Here is a 19505-nt window from a genome sequence, read left to right as displayed (position 1 = left end):
ATGCAGATCTGAAAATATTAATAGATTTAGCCCTGGAGTGACTAACAGAAGCGCTTGCCCTGGAATCCCATCAAAGCCAGCACACTTGTTTCCTCAGCCTTGGGGGTGGGTTTGCCCTCAATCAGCTGCTGTCTCAAAGAGAGGCAGGAGGGTCCCACCCTGTCAGAACCCAAGGGTCAACCCAAACCAGGTGTCCAAGCAGCACAGGCACCCCGGGTGGGGCCTCGGTACACGCCCTGCCCAGGGAGAAGGAGGAGCCAGGCAGAAGAGGGAGTCTCCACATCAGGGAACGCCTTCCAGGACCCAGAGCCTCAGGGAGCCACAGGACATCCTGAAGGCAGCGAGGCAGTAGGAGCTCCAGGAAAGTAGGACTCTTCAGCTCTGCCCTGCTCTCCAGCCCTATGGCCTAAGCACCTCTAGAAAAGCACCTGCACCCCCGGGGGAAGAATGAAGACTCGAGCGTCTGGACTGGGCCACAGCTCTGAGGACACAGGAACAGGTGGGGTTAGAATGAGCTTGGACAAGAGGTGGGAGGCGGCATCCATCCTGGCCTTGGTCATTTTTCATAGAAGTCTTCTGTCCCAGAGCCACCCTGCCTGGTCAGGGATAGGAAGGAAGATTATGATGGTTCAGATATTCTGTTAATAGCTCAAAGCCGGACGGGCACAGTGGCTCATGCCTGTAATCCCAGCACTTTGGGAGGCCGAGGCAGGTGGATGGCCTGAGGTCAAGAGTTCGAGACCAACCTGGCCAACATGGCGAGACCTCCCCCATCTCTACTAAAAATACAAAAATTAGCCAGGCGTGGTGACTCAAGCCTGTAATTCCAGCTACTCAGGAGGGTAAAGCATCTTGAACCTGGGAGGCGGAGGCTGCAGTGAGCCAAGATCGTGCCACTACACTCCAGTCTGGGCGACAGAATGAGACTGCGTCTCAAAAAAAAAGAAAAAAGAAAACAAAAATAGCTGGAAGCCTTCACTCAGACCCTACGCTGAGGTTACCATCCCAGAGGACCCACCCTGACCCAGAAAACTCACCCCCACTGACTCTGTCTTGCACCAGCCACACACCCAGTACCTTACTCCTGCAGGCCTGACGGTTACCGCACCTCCCATTCCAGAGGGCACGGTCATCCGGTTTGGAAACAAGGCCATGGAAGTGGTTGAAATGTAGGCTGGACATGAACATTTGTTTTTCTGGATGGGACCAGCCCAGCCTGACCCAGCAGGCCATTAGCAGCAGACCAGGTGCAGCCCGCCAGGCAGGAAGGATGCCTGGCAAACCAAAATTCCCACCTGTGCCTCTCATTCTGAACCATGCTCTATGCCAGGAACAGAGCTTCTTGGACTCCTCTTTTTCATAGGTCATTCTCTAGGTGTATCCCACTTCTCATTCCTGGTCCCATCTTGCACTCTGAGAAAGGCCACAGTTCGGGACACCAAACTCTTGCCTCACTTTCATCGTTCCTCACTCCCATCATCTTCTGAAGATTTTCTCCATAAATTAATTTTCTCCAAACATCTGTAAATCACATATCTGACTGTCCTGACAAACAACCTGTATCCAGAATATTAAAGAACTCTCAGAACAACAGCTGGGAATGGTGGCACACACCCACAACTGTGGGAGGCCGAGGCGGGTGGATTGCTTGAGCCAGGAGTTCAAGACCAGCCTAGGTAACGTGGCAAAACCCCATCTCTACAAGAAGTACAAAAATAAGCCAGGCATGGTGGCATGTGCCTGTGGTCCCCACTACCCAGGAAGCTGAGGTGGGAGGGACACTTAAGCCTGGGTGGTCAAGGCTGCAGTGAGCTATGACCTTGCTGAGTGAAAAAAGCAAAGACGCAAAGAGCTACGTAACTGCAGGATTCCATTTGTGAGACATTCTTGAAAGGCAAAATTACAGGAATGAACAGATCAGTGTGGCCAGGGGATGGCATGAGGGGAACGGGGAGGGATGACCTCCAAGGGGCCACTGCATGACGGAATTGTTCGGGGGATGGAACTGTCTTGTACCTTGATGGTGGCGGTGAAAACACATTCTGTGCATTCGTCAACACTTACTATTTACCAAAAACAGTGTATTTTGCTGTATGTATGTTAAAAATAAATTTAGGGGAAGATTCACTCTATTTTATGGAATGAGATGTTATTCTACAGACGCAGTGGCTCATGCCTGTAATCCCAGCACTTTGGGAGGCCGAGGTGGGCAGATCACCTGAGGTTGGAAGTTCGAGACCAGCCCGACCAATATGGAGAAACCCTGTCTCTACTAAAAGTACAAAAAATTAGCTGGGCATGGTGGCGCATGCCTTTAATCCCAACTACTCGGGAGGCTGAGGCAGGAGAATTGCTTGAACCCAGGAGGCGGAGGTTGCAGAGAGCCGAGATTGCACCACTGTACTCCAGCCTGGGCAACAAGAGCGAAACTCCGTCTCGAAAAGAAAAAAAAAAAGAGAAATGCTACCTGATGCTAAATAAATAAACAAATGTAAAATAAGACCTTCTTATCCTGCCCAGAGGGTCAAGGTCAAACACACCCTGTTCATAAAGCCACTTGGCCAGGTGTGGTGGCTCACACCTGTAATCCAAGTACTCTGGGGGTCCGAGGCAGGAGGATGGCTTGAGCCCAGGAGTTTGAGACCAGCCTAGGTAACACAGTGAGATCCTATCTCTAGAAATAATTTTTAAAAAATTAGCCAGGTGTGGTGGCACACGCCTGTGGTCCCAGCTACTCAGGAGGCTGAGGCAGGAGGATTGCTCGAGTCCAGGAGATCAAGGCTGAAGGGAGCTGTGATCACACCACCACACTCCAGCCTGGGTGGCAGAGTGAGACTCTGGCTCACGCCTATAATCCCAGCACTTTGGGAGGCTGAGGCCAGGGGATCGCTTGAGGTCAGGAGTTCGAGACCAGACTGGCCAACATGGTGAAACCCCGTCCCTACTGCAAATGCAAATGCAAAAAAAATAGCTGGGCATCATGACACGTGCCTGTAATCTCAACTATTTGGGAGGCTGAGGCAGGAGAATCACTTGAACCTGGGAGGCGGAGGTTGTAGTGAGCTGTGATCGCGCCACTGCACTCCAACCTGGGTGACAGATGAGACTTCACCTCAGAAAAAAAAAAAAAAAGAAAGAAGATGTAAAAATAAAACCCGCAAAAAACATAATACCCACTTATCTCCCCTCCTCTCATCACTTCATGACAATAGCCCTCAAATCACTACATTTCCTCTGTCTTCTCAAGGATATTTCTCTCTCTTCCTCTCTCTGTCTGCTTCCCTCTCTCTTACACGAATTCACATAGACATATACACGCTTGGCAAAACCCCACCCATTCTCAAAGCCAGTTCAGCTGCCTCCTCCTCTTGGGACAGAATCAATCGTCCTTTACCAGGTACTGCCACATACGCTGCTTGTGCATGTTCTTTCATCTAGAAGCATGTTACTGCTAGCTTCACAGTCCATTTCCCTGCAAGCTCCGTGAGGACAGGAACCAGGACTTCCAATCCATACTCCTGCTGCACCTAGCACAGTGCCAGGCACACCGTGAGTGCTGTGACTGCTGTGGATTGGGCGAGGGCAGATGCAATCGGAGGGAGCTGATGCCAAGAGAGGAGAGCTGGCCGTGCTCTGAGGAGGTATGGGAGGCACTAGTACAGCTTACTTCTTCTCTTGCATAAGCAGCAACTATTGCTTCAACCTCCAAGTGCTGGAAGTGACCCCACCTCTCATTCCAACATGAGGTCATGCAATTTATGATGGAGCATTTCCGAGGATGCTTTTGCTTCCTGCGTGCCACCCAGCACAGTTCAAGCCCCGGGCAGACAGATGCTCAGGACGCACCTGCTGAGGGATGGGAACCTGTCTTGTCATCAGGATGCTGTCATTTCTCACTTCCAGAAGGCAGGCGCTCTTTACAGCAACGAGTAGATTAGGATCTTCGTATCTGAAGTCCGTTTCATTACAGAGAACTACCACTGTACGGGCATAGGCTATCAGTAACTCCACAGGGCCACTCTACAATTGGGTTTTTCCACACACATCATCGACCCCTACCTCTTACAAATTCCAGCTTCGATAGTTTTTAAGAACCATTTATAGGTCCTTAAGTTATTTGACAAACACACAGTGGTTATTATGTGCCAGCGAAAGAACTAAGCACTTTACAGATAGTAACTCATTTAGTCTTCACATACACCATATGAGGTTGGTTCGATTAACCTTATTATCCCACCCAGGTGTTAAGTGGCAGAACAGAGATCCAACCAAGCCACACTGTGCCAACCACGGCCACTAGCCCCACGTGGTTACTGAACACAAGAAACGTGGTTAGTCCAAACTGAGATGTGTTGTTAAGTGTACAATACACACTACAGTTCTAACGCTTTGTGTGAACAAAAGGTAAACTATCTCACTGATACTTTTTACTACTGATTACATGTTAAAATGATAATATTGTAGACATAGGTTAAATGATATGTTATTACAATGCATTTGACCAGTTAATTTTTCCTTTCATTTTTCAAGAGACAGGGTTCTCGCTATATTGCCCAGGCTGGTCTCAAACCCCTGGGCTCAAGCAATTCTCCCGCCTCAGCCTCCTAAGTAACTGGGACCATAGGCAAAAGTCACCGCACCCAGCTCTTTTTACTTTTTAAATGTAGCTCCTAGGCTTACATTGATTTCTACGGGACAGCACCACTCCGGAGTCTGCACTGACAGCCACTACTGTCTGGGGTTGTGGGGGTCATCTTCCCCACCCTGCAGCCTCAGGGCAGGACCCAGATTCCGCTTGTTCCTAACACCGTGCTCACTTGGACAAAGATGATGGCAGCCACGCAATAATTCCCTCATCTCCCCATTCTGCTTCCTCTGACTGCTCGGACACTGCACCCTCGTCCCAAGCCTTGCCTCCAGCTCCAGGTGCAGCTTAGCGCTACCTCCCTGTGGCAGGAATCCCGAAGTGTCAAGGTGGGAAAATGTTTCACACATCATCTAATGGAACCCCCGCATGCTGACACGTGGAGAAACTGAGGCCCAGGACCACAAAATCTTCGAGGAAGCAGTGGCCCTGGGGGTGACCTAGTCCAATTTCCCAAGCAGGGCAGAGACTCCTCCAAAGCGTCCCTAACAAGTTCTACATAATGAAACTCTGTGTGCCGCAGTCCTTTGGTACCTGTGGGGGATTGGTTGCAAGGCCCCTAAGGATACTGAAATCCGAGGATGCTCAAGTCCCTCATAGAAAATGGCACAGTGTTTGCATATAACTTACGCACAACCTCCCATGAGCTTTACATCATTTCTAGATTACTTATCATACCTAACACAACGCACGAACATCACTTCATTTGCATGGACTCAATGCAGCTTTCAGTGAGCAGCAAATTCAAGTTTTGTTTTTTGGAACTCTGTGGAGTTTTTTCCCCTGAACACTGTCGATCCAGGGTTGGTCGAATCCATATGGAACCCACAGATACAGATGGCCGACTGTAGTTTTACGTGGTTCTACATAATGAAGTAATAGACTTCAGGTCAGAAGGACCTTATCTGCTGCTGCTGCAAAGTGTGCCTACCTTCTAGAAGTGGGAAATGACAGCACCCAGATGCTGGGCGGGTTCTAAGTCCTCATCCAGCCTCTGTTAAGACACTCACAGGCCTGGCACAGTGGCTCATACCTGTAATCCCAGCACTTTGGGAGGCTGAAGCTGGAGGATCGCTTGAGGCAAGGAGTTTAAGACCAGACTGGGCAAGATAAAGATAGCAAGACCTTGTCTCTACAAAAAGTTTTAAAAATTGGCAGGCCATGGTGGTGCATACCTGTCATCCCAGCTACCTGGGAGACTGAGGCAGGAGGACCATCTGAGCACAGGAGTTTGAGGCTACGGTGAGCTATGATCACATCACTGCACTCCAGCCTGGGCAACAGAGCAAGATCCTATCTATTAAAACAAAACAAAACAAAACAAAAAAACACCAACCTGGGAAACACAGAGAGATCCTGTCTCTATAAAAAATAAAAATTAAAAAAAAAAAAATGTTAGGCAGATGTGGCATTCACCTGTGGTCCCAGCTACTGAGACCTGAATAGCTGAGAAAGCTGAGGTGGGAGGATCACTTGGGCCCGGGAGGTTGAGGCCACGGTGGGCTGTGATTGCAACACTGCACTCTAGCCTGGGTAACAGATAAGACCCTGTCTCACAAAAAAAAAAAAAAAAAAAAAAAAAAAGGACTGGGCGCGGTAGCTCACGCCTGTTATCCCAGCACTTTGGGAGGCCGAGGCGGGCGGATCACCTGAGGTCAGGAGTTTGAGACCAGCCTGGCCAACATGGAGAAACTCCATCTCTACTAAAAATATAAAATTAGCCAGCCATGGTGGTGAATGCCTGTAATCCCAGCTACTCAGGAGACTGTGGCAGAAGAATCACTTGAACCTGGGAGGCGGAGGTTGCAGTGAGCTGAGATCGTGCCATTGCACTCCAGCCTGGGCAAAAGAGCAAAACTCCATCTCAAAAAAGAAAAAAAAAAAAAAAGCCACATGTTTGAGATCAGATCACTGGTAGGGGGTAGGGGAAGACCCATAAAAATGGTGAGCTCAATACTTAACAGCCCAGGATGTATAAACTTTCCAAAACCAGATGTGGCTTCCAATGTGGCCTGAGTGTCACAGAGCTTAGTGGGTTAAAGCTCCTTTGACATAGACCTTACCACAGCACTGGCCCACACAGGCTTATGGTTTAATGGGGCAGTTTAAGAGTCAGACTGACCTGGGTACAAACTCCAACTACAGTAAAACTTCTACAGTGTCCCCTCTATAAAGTAGAGGTTAAAAAACAAAACAAAAAAAAACCAACCAACCAACCCTTTCTCACAGGGCTAAGAGGATGAAATGAGACGATGGAGGCAAAAATGTCTAGAATAATGGTCTAGCACCTAGTAGGCACTAATATGTTCATTTCCCTCTCCCTTCCTTCTTCAGCCAAAAACCCCAGGCCTTTTCCCGCAACATGAATTAATAGTAACTCCCACTCTATTCCAGACTTACATGATTAATGTTTTGAACTTAAATGCAGGATTTTACACTTAGACCTATTAGATTTCTTCTTGAGATAAGTACATGTTCAACATTGCTCAATGTCAAGTAATTTTTAAAAGCTAAAACCTAAAAACAATTTTTTAAAGTCAGTAGGGCATAAATATAGTGTAGTCATAGAATGAAATGTTACTCGGATCCTTAAAATTATGATTTTAAATAATTTTTACGACTTGTACTATTACCCATTAGATAGCATTCAGCAGGGAAAAAAAAGGATAGAGTATAATTGCAATTATGCTAAAATACATAGATTTGCACGAACACAAATTTGGAAGGACACTCACCTAAATATGAGCCACCCCGAATTATAGTATTATGTATCATTTTGTTTTTTCCTTTATGGCTTTCTTTATTTTCCAGGGTTTCTACAATGTATGTGTATTAATTTTAAGAGAGAAATATTTTTAAACTTCATCTTTCTACTTAATGGCAGCATTCCAGTCAACTGAGATGATTATGAACCCTGGTTGTATCAGCCAATGTTTGCCACCCTCAACGCCCATGGAAGTGAGAAACAGGGCCGGGTGCGGTGGTTCACTCCTGTAATCCCAGCACTTTGGGAGGCCAGGGCAGGTGGATAGCCTGAGGTCGGGAGTTTGAGACCAGCCTGGCCAGCATGGTGAAACCCCATTTCTACTAAAAATACAAAAATTAGCCAGGTGTGGTGGCAGGTGCCTGTAATCCCAGCTACTCGGGAAGCTGAGGCAGGAGAATCGCTTGAACCCAGGAGGCGGAGGTTGCAGTGTACCGAGATCGCGCCATTGCACTCCGGCCTGGGCAGCAAGACTCCGTCTCAAAAAAAAGAAATAGGCCGGGTACAGTGGCTCACACCTGTAATACCAGCACTTTGGGAGGCCAAGGCGGGCAGATCACAAGGTCAGGAGTTCAAGACCAGTCTGACCAACATGGTGAAACCCTGTCTCTACTAAAAATACAAAAAATTAGCTGGGCATGGTGGCGTGTGCTTGTAATCCCAGCTACTCAGGAGGCTGAGGCACGAGAATTGCTTGAACCCAGGAGGCAGAGGGTGAGCCAAGATCACACCACTGCACTCCAGCCTGGTGACAGAATGAGACTCCATCTCAAAAAAAAGAAAAAGAAATGAGAAACAGAAGACACGGGCCACACGGGCTCCTGGGAGAGGCTCGTATCTATGGAAAACATAGAGGACTAAGCCAAAGAGAGCCCTGCGGCACATCGCGGGGACCTCCTCACAGTAACACAAGCTCAGGAGTCAGGAGTCAGCATCCAGTGTAGTGGGTCAAACAGTCACACAACCAACTCCCCGCTGGATCAGCCAGACCACACTGCTTTCTCTTGTACCAAGAAGATCATTAGACTGAAAAGCCTCACTGAACATTCCTCCACTCAAATTAGAGTTGTTTTCTCTAAGATTTGGTAGAGTGAACCCATGTCGGCTACTAGGTATCTCAACTTCATGTTCACACTCTCCACAGATTGTTTGTTCAAAAATCTAACCAAGGCTGAGTGCAACCATGTACACCTGCAGTCTCAGCTACTGAGGAGGCTGACGTGGGAGGACCGCTTGATCCTGGGAACAAGGCTGCATGAGCCATGATGACCGCATCACTGCACTCCATCCTAGGTGACAGAGCAAGACACTGTCTATGATCATAATAATAATTTTTTTTTTTTTGAGACGGAGTCTCGCTCTGTCGCCCAGGCTGGAGTGCAGTGGCCGGATCTCAGCTCACTGCAAGCTCCGCCTCCCGGGTTTACGCCATTCTCCTGCCTCAGCCTCCCGAGTAGCTGGGACTACAGGCGCCCGCCACCTCGCCCGGCTAGATTTTTGTATTTTTTAGTAGAGACGGGGTTTCACCGTGTTGGCCAGGATGGTCTCGATCTCCTGACCTTGTGATCCGCCTGTCTCGGCCTCCCAAAGTGCTGGGATTACAGGCTTGAGCCACCGCGCCCGGCCAATAATGGTAATTTTTAAAAATTTATTACACTGAAATTATTTTTGATAATATTAGAGTTTAAGAAAACACTAACATTAACTCCACTTTTTTTCTTTCTTTAAGGTGGCTACTAGAAAATTTTAAATTGGCAGGGCATGGTGGCTCACACCTGTAATTCCAGCACTTTGGGAGGCCAAGGCAGGAGGACTGCTTGAGCCCAGGAGTCTGAGGCCTGGCTGGACAACAAAGCGAGACCCTATCTCTACAAAAAAACTTTACAAATTAGCCAGGTGTGGTGGCGTGAACCTGTAGTCCCAGCTACTCAGGTTAAGGCAATGAGGATTGCTTGAGCCCAGGAGTTCAAGACTGCAGTGAGCCATGATTGCACCACTGAACTCTAGCCTGGGAGACAAAGTGAGACTCTGTCTCAAAAAAGTAAAAAATCATTAAAAAACAAAATCTAGGCCGGGCGCGGTGGCTCAAGCCTGTAATCCCAGCACTTTGGGAGGCCGAGACAGGCGGATCACGAGGTCAGGAGATCGAGACCATCCTGGCCAACACAGTGAAACCCCGTCTCTACTAAAAAATACAAAAAACTAGCTGGGCGAGGTGGCAGCGCCTGTAGTCCCAGCTACTCGGGAGGCTGAGGCAGGAGAATGGCGTAAACCCGGGAGGCGGAGCTTGCAGTGAGCTGAGATCCGGCCACTGCACTCCAGCCTGGGCAACAGAGCGAGACTCCGTCTCAAAAAAAAAATCTAACCTAGGATTGGGCAAGGAATCAATTCTAGGAGTCTGCCCCTTCCGGGGTCCCCATCTTGCTCCCTTGAAGAAACAAATCAAGGCAGCATGTGTTGTCTCCACTACTCCTACCCTCCTTCCAGGTCCTGGCAGTGGTTCTGGGGTCACTCCTACACCTTCTCTGGGACCCCAAAGCTGGCAACCTGAACTCAGGAAAAGCAGCTCATGTGGTCTGACTCACAATTCTCCCAGGGCAAGCTGTGGCCTTCTCACAAAGTCTGGTCCACCCTTACAAAGATGGAGGCAAGATAAGAGTCCTCCGCCTCCAGAACATGCCACCCGCTGTCTCGCTCTGCCTGTGGCTAAAGAAACCCCTCATGGCCAGGCAAGGTGGCTCACGCCTGCAATCCCAGCACTTTGGGAGGCCGAGGCGGGTGGATCACCTGAGGTCGGGAGTTCGAGACCAGCCTGGCCAACATGGAAATACCCTGTCTCTTTAAAAAAAAAAAAAAAAAAATTAGCCAGGTGTGGTGGCGGGCACCTGTAATCCCAGCTACTCAGGAGTCTGAGGCAGGAGAATTGCTTGAATCGGGGAGGCAGAGGTTGTGGTGTGCCAAGATCACAGCATTGCACTCCAGCCTGGGCAACAAAAGCAAAACTCCGTCTCAAAAAAAAAAAAGAAATCCCTCATGTTGTCCAATGACCCCAGCCTGGGACTCCCTGCCCAGAGCTCTGCCCACAACCCAACATCACTGTTCCAGCCACAATTGCCCAAGGCTCACTGCCAAGGTGGAGGCCAGCCAGGGAGCAACAACACCGGCCTTTTATCCTGCCCAGGATGATTCACAAAGACAACTCAGGGGCTTGAGGGGAAGGGGAAGACCAGGTCCTGGCAGGGGCAAGCGTGGCACGAGAGGAGGCTGGCAAACACGAGAGAGCGTAAAACTCAGCACAGAACCGACACTGAGCTCCAGCTTCACACTGAGTCAACAGTCCCCTTTGGAGGAGGGCCCCACCCCAGAGGCCCACCCTATGTGTCATCAGCCCCTCCCCAGCGCCCTCTGCACTGCCCCCAACCCTCTACCGGATATGCAATCCCATCCCCCAGGAGGGTCACCCCTGCCTCAGCACAGCTCCCATTTCCTGCCCCTGGTGACTCCTCTGAAGTCTATTGTTCCCATGAAGTTTGGGTCAAAGGAAGCAGAGTCCCCACCCATGGGGGCCCGCCTGCCTACACCAAGCTAAGGAGCCGGCCCCCGCTGCAGGGAGCCTGGCCCATCCTCTGGCCCTTCCAGCAGCCCCCCTGTACGAAATGCAGGAGGACGTAGGCATAGATCTTGGAGACCTGAGTTCTAGTGGAAATTTTCCCAAATATCCAGTCCCTACCAGCTGAAGGCCCCAGGGCCAGATCACACAGGTGTGATTAGAATCTCCCAGATAGGAGCCGGAAAAACCAAAAGCAAGGGAAGAACTGTCATTTCAGAAGGGGGTCCAGGCAAAACCGGAATTAGAAGAGAGGAGCTGGAGACTGTGTGCTCCCCAGTGCCAAAGCCCTGCCCCCACCTCCACCTGGGCCCCCCAGGCTGCTGACAGCCCCCTCACCCCCCCTCACTGGAGAGCAGCTGTTCAGCTCCAATTTCAGAGCTTTAAAGGGAGCTGTCGTCCAACCCCTGCCAACAAAGGGTCATGGGGGCAAAGGAAGACAGGCAAGGTAAAGCCACCCTCACAAGCCCTGAATTTCCAACTGCCACTGGACTGACCTCAATGCAGGAAAGGCAAGGTCCAAAGCTGGGGACCAACGTCCTCCACTTCCACTGGGAAGGAGGAGGAGGAGCTACAGGTTTGGCAACAGGCATTGCTTTGTGACAGTCATGGGGCAAGACTCCAGAGTGGAAATCAAAGGAGGTTGTGACATTTGCAACCCAGGAGATCTAAAAAGATAGGGAGAACCTTCACCTGGCGGCTCATCAAGGGGAGAGGAGGGTGTGTTTTAAAGACCCGAGGCCCCTTCCAGACTCCACAGATAGAACAGTGAGCCGGCTCCTTCCCCAGAGCAGCTAGGTGCTTTCGGCCAGGATGGAACAGAGTATTTCTGCTCCTACCAACCTTATCTGAGCCACAAGGCACGGCCCAAGTCAGTCTGCTCCAGCTTCCCCGCCTGTTGGATGAAGGCGGCTGGGGGGAGTAGGGAGTGCACAAGCACTGCAATCCACGGGGTAGGAGACAGAACGCCAAAGGGAGAGCATCGGTTCTAATCCCCGCTCTGCCACTCGCCAGGGTTGCGGCGTTAAGCAAGTTACTGTCCCTCTAGGGGCATCAGTTTCCCCATCTTTAAAATGGGAGACTTAGGCCAGGTGCAGTGGCTCACGCCTGTAGTCCCAGCACTTTGGGAGGCCGAGGTGGAGTTCAAGACCAGCATGGCAAACATGGCGAAATCCCGACTCTACTATAAAGTACAAAAAACGGCTAGGAGTGGTGGCTCACGCCTATAATCTCAGCACTTTGGGAGGCTGAGGCGGGCAGATCACCTGAGGTCGGGAGTTCGAGACCAGCCTGACCAACATGGAGAAATCCCGTCTCTACTAAAAATACAAAATTAGCTGAGCGTGGTGGCACATGCCTGTAATCCTAGCTACTTGGGAGGCTGAGGCAGGAGCATCGCTTGAACCCGGGAGGCAGAAGTTGTGGTGAGCCAAGATCACACCATTGCACTCCAGCCTAGGCAACAAGCAGCCTAGGCAACAAGAGCGAAACTCCATCTCAAAAAATATATATATATGTATATAAAACTAGCCGGCCAGGAGGCTGAGGCAGGAGAATTGTTTGAACCCAGGAGACGGAGGTTGCAGTGAGCCAAGATCATGCCACTGTACTCTAGCCTAGGCGACAGAGTGAGACTCTGTCTCAATAATAAATAAAATAAAATAAAGTAAAATAAAAGTGAAATAAAATAAAATGAGGGACTTAGATGCTGACATTAGGGTATCTAATAATGTTCAGCAAGCTCACCCTGGGGCCAAGGCAAAACTGGAATCAGAAAAATAGAAGCTGGCACTATGTTCTCTGGTGACCAAGCCCTGTCTGTCCCCCTCCCTCCTGGCCTGGGCCACTAGGACCCTGATTCCTAAGGATGCAGAACACAGTGTAGGCCTGGCTCATAGTAAATGCTCGGTCCATGTTTGCTAAATAAACATGATAGACAGGGCAAGGTTTCTCAGATGGTGCTCAGAGAAACACGAATTCCAAAAACACTAATCCCTAGGAAAAAGAGGTTCTTACTGAAATAAGCTTAGGAAACACTGGATACAACAGCTATCCTATGGAGTCCGTGGGATGTGCCAGGCACTGTGCTACTGCGTGGGGGCTCTGCAAACATCGACTTTTCACAGGAAACTTTCTGGACAGACAAGCTCCCCTCCTATTACCCACCAGGTAACAGCCTGAGAGCCTTAAAGGTAGTGAGAGACTCAGAATTTGTACCCTGGTCTGCCTGACACCAAACCTGTGCCCTTTCCACTCCATCAATGCTGCTTTTAGACCATCGCACACCAGGCTGAAGAGGTGAGAGGATGAGGTGTTTCCCACAAGAACATCTGAATCCTCAGGATAGATGGAGGAGCAGGGACAAGAACCCCCAATCCCCGAGACAGTTTCTGGCTCCTTCCTTCCAAAAAGCCCTACACATTATATCCACATTGAGGCCCTCATGCAACAGGCTACTCATTCCTCTTCTCAAAGGAAGTGCTGAATGTCTAGCAAGTTGGAAAGAATGAGGGATTCTTCTACTGGGTTACCTGGTTAGCTCCAAGGAGAGTTAAACCAGGAGAAAGTTGTTCAGGCTGGTATACCTCCCTATCTGTTTGTCCTTGGGGGCCAACTTAAAAGCAGTATTTACACAAGTCTCCAGATTCAAAACTGTCTCCTCTTTCTGAGGGATCCACCCCAACAAACCTTCCCAAATCTCACTCACCCATCCCCTCCCCCAAAGGCAAAGATCTCAACTTCCTTCAGCCTCCTACCAGCTTGTTCTCGGAACCATTCCAGGCAAGCACAAGCCCCTGCCCCCGAGAAAGTCAGCCTCCTGGCTGGAAGAGGCAGGTGGCGACAGCTTCCTTCCAGCTCTGCCCGGTCCAGGGGAAACGGAGCCTGGAGGCCACACACTCCAAAACCACAGCCAAATTATCCCTGCACTCAGGCAACCAAAGACACTGACTCTTGCCCACGGCTATGTAGGGAGGAAGAACAGTCCTAGCCAGAACCAATATCCTCGAAGAGAAACACACACTCAAGAGACGTGGCATCACACACCTACTCAGAGATACTCACACTTTCAGAGAGCCCCTTCTTACGCAGACACATACACACACTCTGTCACTCACGTTCAACACAAACAGATACGCCCACTGGAAGCCAAGGTGAGTCACACGTGAATAGATATCACCCACACAGAGACTCAAAGCGAGGGAGACGCGCAGTCAGTTGTCACACAGATTCAGCACAGACGCAGTCAGTCCGCGAGGCCTCAGGTGCCTGAGCGCAGCGGGGGAAATGTTCACTTTGGGGTTTGAAAGTTCTGCTCCCTGGATCGATTCACTAGTCTCCATCAGGGAACACAGCAGCTTCCCAAGCCCTGGGGTGTAGGACCTTTTGCAGGCGTCCCCCCACTTTCGCATCGCCTGTGCACTTAAAACAGGCAGTCCGCTTACCACCAGGTCTCTCCCTTCCAGGCTCAAAAAGGGCCCAGCAGAAAAGGGGCATGGGTGCTGAGTCTCTTCTGTTGCCGACGCTCTCGGTTCTGCCTCTCCGGTCCTTTCCACACCGGCCTCCCTCTTCCCCAAAGTCCCGAGTGTCCACCCCCCTTACCCGCCCCTGGAGCCGCTTCGCCTCCACCAGCCTCAGTCGCGCCGCCTCCACGTGCCTCGCTCTTCCCAGTCTCCTCCCGAGAGGGAGCACCGCACTCACCGCGCAGACTCCTGCCCTCCGGCAAAGTCCCACCAAGTCCCCGCTCCCCAGCCTTACCGGTCCCAGGGTTCGGGAAGGTGGGATGTGTGCGCTAAGCCAGTTCCAAGGAGTCCGCCCCGAGCGCCAACTCTTCTGGCCGCGGCGATCGCTCTGCGGGGACGACAGGGCGTCAGCGCGTAGAGCCGGGCTCCGGCCGGGGCCGACGGGCGGCGCAGTGAAGGCGGGGCCGCGGGGCCAAGCCCACCCCGCGCCGACCGGCCCCGGTGCACCCAGCGGAGCGGAGCGGAGCGCGCGGGAGGGAGGAGTTTTCCCAGAATGGGACTGACGGGAAAACACGGGGATCCCTATTCCTGGAGGAGTGAGTCAACCGGGAGCGAGGAGGGGAGCGCGGGGCGGACGGGAGGGAAGCGGGAGAGGGGCAGCGAGCAGCGTCGGAGCGCGGAGGGAAGCCAGAGGTCGGGACGGAGCGCGCCGGAGCGCAGAGGTCCGAGGCGGGAACGCGGGCCGCGGAAAGAAAAGAGCAGCCGAGCACGCGGCGCGAGCGGTCGGCTGCGGCGGCGGCGGCGGCGTGGGGCGCGCGGCCCGGGAGGGCGCCGGCGGGTGCGGCGGGCGAGGCGGGCGCGGGCGCCTCTCACCTGGCGGGACGCGGCGGCGCCGGAGCTGCGGCCCTCCCGCCCCCTGGCCTCGAGTGTGCGAGGAGGACGCTGGAATGCGCGGAATGAGGGCTGGAATGAGATGCGCGCCGCGGCGGGAGGGAGGGAGCCGGAGGGAGGGAGCCGGAGGGAGTGGCGGCCGGGCCACCGGCACCTCGGGGAGGAGACTGCGCGGAGCGCGGGCGGGCGAGGGGCAGGGCCGCAGGGGCGGGGCGGGGCCGGGCTGGGCCCGGGCGGGCGGCGGGGGAGGGGGTCGAGGAACCGCGGGGACCCCTCCACCCCGGCCTCGGCTGCGGCCCCCACGCCCACTCGCCCTTCGATCTCTCCGCTCCGACTCTTTGCCTGCTGGTTGCGCGCCCCGCGCCCTCCCGTCCTGGCGGGGTCCCGACTCTCTTTCCCAGGAGCCGAGAGCCTTCCTCTTCGCCGGGGTGGGGCTGTCCCGGGGGGAGGTGGACGGGGCCCGGCCTCCCGCCCCGCCACCCGGCGTCCCTCCGTGCGAGTCCCTGGGAGGCCGGGGAAGGGGCGGGCGCCCGGCGCGCAGGAAGGGCTGCTCCCTTCCCTGCGGCTCCCACCAAAGGACACTTGCTCCGGGGAACCAGGAAGCAGGAACTCGCGGGCTCCATTCCCGGATCCGCCGCCAGTGCCCCCTCGCTTGCCCTCCCCGGCTTTAGCCCTTTCCGTTTTTCTCTCCTGCCCCTTGGGCATCTGTAAAACTGCCACTACGAGTAAACCACATGGGAGAAAGGGCACTCGGTTTGAAGTCCATGTGGCATGCCCCGAGACGCCTTTTGGGCTCAGTGACTCAATGAATATTCATCTAATATGTATGATGAATCCAGATACTGTGAAGACCAGGATCAGCCCTCAGCACCTGCCCTCAAAGAGCCCAGAGTTTAGCTGGGGAGGCCTCGGAGTATACTGCCATCGGCGAGAGTCTGGACTTCAGACACACATGCCCAGGAGTCTCTTGTTGGGGCAGGGGGTGCTGGAAACACGCTGGGCTCCTTGTTTGGAGACGCTCAGGACAAACGGGCTTAAAGCAGTGTGCTGGCAGACAGTGCCATCATCTACCTGGCCAGGAGACTGAAACCAAAGGACTTTTGGCTTTTTCCAAAAATCAAGTCCAAACTTTTCTGGGGCGTTATCACTTAGCCTTGTGTTGGGTGGTTGTCTAGATCTTATCTCCCTTGCCAAACAGAAACTTCCTTGAAGACAGAGTAATGTCTGATTTATCTTATCTTTCACACAGAACCAGCCTGGTGCCTGGGATAGGGAAGTGCATGATAAATGCTGCGTAAATGAAAAACAATTGCTACCGTGGAAGATATTGAAAGGAAAGTGCTTTCGGTGCCAAAGTTGTTTCCAAGAGAGGTATTCCAAAAGTCTTTCAAGCAATGACGCCGTCACTGAGCTAAGCATCCACTCCTGCAAGGTGAAGGCGTTGAAGACGCAGCCCTCATTTGAATAGATGAATTGTGGTATTTTTATTAAATAATGAGTCATATCAAGGCTTGGTCATGCCTCATGCACATGAAAAGACCAAAACACAAGGCAGCGTATCAGCACCACGTGAAATACACACTAAGCACCAACTATTTAATTCAGCAATCATAGGGGGGGCGCGGTGGCTCACGCCTGTCATCTTAGCACTTTGGGAGGCCGAGGCAGGTGGATTGCTTGAGCCCAGGAGTTCGAGGCCCGCCTGGGCATCATGGTTTCCTGCACCTGTAGTCCCAGCTACTCAGGAGGCTGAGGTGGGAGGATAGTTTGAGCCCAGAAAGTTGAGGCTGCAATGAGCCGTGAATGCATCACCGCAAGCCAGCCTGGATGACAGAGCGAGACCCTGTGTCAAAGTAATTAATAATAATTATATGAATTCAGCAATCATTTGAGTGTTTGTTGACTTTGACACCGCACTAAGGGAAGGGGTAGGTCCCTTTCCTCAAGTAGTTCCAGTCTAGGTGAGAAGACAGACAATTATGCCGAGTTCAATGGGAGCGCAAGGGCAAGAACAGTGAAATCCAAGTTACAGTGCATTTGATCTCACTTTTGAGGATAAATGAGGGTTTGCCAGACTGAGGCTGGAAACCCCATTTAAGACACGTGGAATAGCGCCTACAAAGGTGAGGCAGCCAGTCTGCTGGTGTGTTTAGCGAAGGTTTGTAAATGGGTGTGACTGGAGAATAGAGATGTGGATAAGAAGATGGAAGGTAGTGGATAACAGACTTTGAAGGTCATTGCATGCCATGCTGAAGATTTGGGCATCAAAAAAGACACAAATGTGACATAATCAGCACCACCATCAAGAAGATCCTCTGGCAACAGTCTTGGAGTTGGACTGGAGACTCGGGGTGCCCTAAAACTCAAGCCGTGGTCCTGAGGTTGAGGAGGAGGGGAAGGAGCTAGAAAACAGTTCAGATCATTTGGCTGTGTAGTGAGAAAACAAAAATCGCTAACTTTTAACAGCTGAACAATGGTTGGTGTCAGTAAGTGAGATAAGAATTCAGGGCTGCGCGTGGTGGCTTACGCCTGTAATCTCAGCACTTTGGGAAGCTGAGGCGGATGGATCACGAGGTCAGGAGTTCGCGACCAGCCTGACCAACATGGAGAAACCCTGTCTCTACTAAAAATACAATATTAGCTGGGCGTGGTGGCGCATGCCTGTAATCCCAGCTACTGGGGAGGCTGAGGCAGGAAAATCACTTGAACCCGGGAGGCAAAGGTTGCGGTGAGCCGATATCACGCCATTGCACTGCAGCCTGGGCAAAAAGAATGAAAGTCTGTCTCAAAAAAAAAAAAAAAAAAAAGAATTCAAGCAAAAGGGGAGCGGGGTAAGGTCGGAGGGGGATCCAGCCAGGTTCAGGGGACAGAGAGGAAGGCAGGACAGAGTCCAGAGTGGAGACAGGGAAGCAACACCAGTGTCACGTTCAGCATAGACTGCTGAGAATGAACCTGGAGATCTTTATTCCCCTCACGTCTCAGCTATCCAAGATATCAGTGATCCAAGCTGGAAAGGTGTATCTTCAGGATCATGACTTTCTGGCCCATACCCTTACAGTCTCTGGAGCTTTGGGGAACTCAGGCTTGGAGCTGTTGAGGAACATCTAGGTAAAGGAAAGTTAACAGATCTACAAATTCTGAAGAGTTAAAGGCAAGGTGATTTTACCCACACATCAGCCCTTCCCAGGGATGTTTACATTTCTTTTTTTTTTTTTTTTTTTTTGAGACGGAGTCTCGCTCTGTTGCCCAGGCTGGAGTGCAGTGGCCAGATCTCAGCTCACTGCAAGCTCCGCCTCCCAGGTTTACGCCATTCTCCTGCCTCAGCCTCCCAAGTAGCTGGGACTACAGGCGCCCGCCACCTCACCCAGCTAGTTTTTTGTATTTTTTAGTAGAGACCGCGTTTCACCGGGTTAACCAGGATGGTCTCGATCTCCTGACCTCGTGATCCGCCCGTCTCGGCCTCCTAAAGTGCTGGGATTACAGGCTTGAGCCACCGCGCCCGGCCACATTTCTTAAGGGACAGGACCCTAATTCACTGACCCTCAGGAATGAGTCTTTTGGTGGAAATATTTCAGCTGTCTGGATCCTACAAATGGATCCTCACTCAAGCTTGATGGACTGTGCAGGAGGAGGAGGGTAAGGGTGTGTGCAGGGCCGGGTGGTTTCATGTAGGGGTATTTGTGTTGGCTACATTCCAAAGTCAAAGTTAAAAATCACATTAATTGGGCACAGTGGGTCAGGTCAGTAATTCTAGTACTTTGGGAGGCCAAGGTTGGAGGATCTCTTGAGCCTAGGAGTTTGAGACCAGCCTGAGCAATATAATGAGACCCTACCTCTACCAAAAAAAAAAAAAAAATTAGGTGGACATAGTAGCACACGCCTATAGTCCCAGCTACTTGGGAGGCCGAAGTGGGAGGCTTGCTTGAGCTCAGGAGGTTGAGGCTGCAGTGAGCCATGACTGCGCCACTGCACTCCAGCCTGGGTGACAGAGCGAGACTTCATCTCAAAAATAAATAAATAAACCAGACACATTCATAATGTAAGTGGAAAAGCAGATTCTAAAAACTACATATAGGGGCTGGGCATGGTGGCTCACACCTGTAATTCCAGCACTTTGGGAGGCTGAGACAGGCGGAT

The 19505-nt window shown here is 51.7% G+C and overlaps 1 protein-coding gene across 1 annotated transcript in view; it reads right to left on the bottom strand.

The window, feature by feature from the left end:
• TEAD4 (TEA domain transcription factor 4) overlaps positions 1–15435 on the bottom strand; it is an 86801-nt gene extending 71366 nt beyond the window's left edge. Inside the window, 2 exon segments of the mRNA NM_001435873.1 lie at positions 14773–14865; positions 15351–15435. The gene's annotated coding sequence lies outside the window, so the exon portion shown is untranslated.
• Between the last annotated feature and the right edge of the window lie 4070 nt (positions 15436–19505).

Source organism: Macaca mulatta, chromosome 11 (assembly GCF_049350105.2).
Source record: "Macaca mulatta isolate MMU2019108-1 chromosome 11, T2T-MMU8v2.0, whole genome shotgun sequence".
Classification (NCBI taxonomy): Eukaryota; Metazoa; Chordata; class Mammalia; order Primates; family Cercopithecidae; genus Macaca; species Macaca mulatta.
This window is presented reverse-complemented; position numbering and strand designations above follow the sequence as displayed.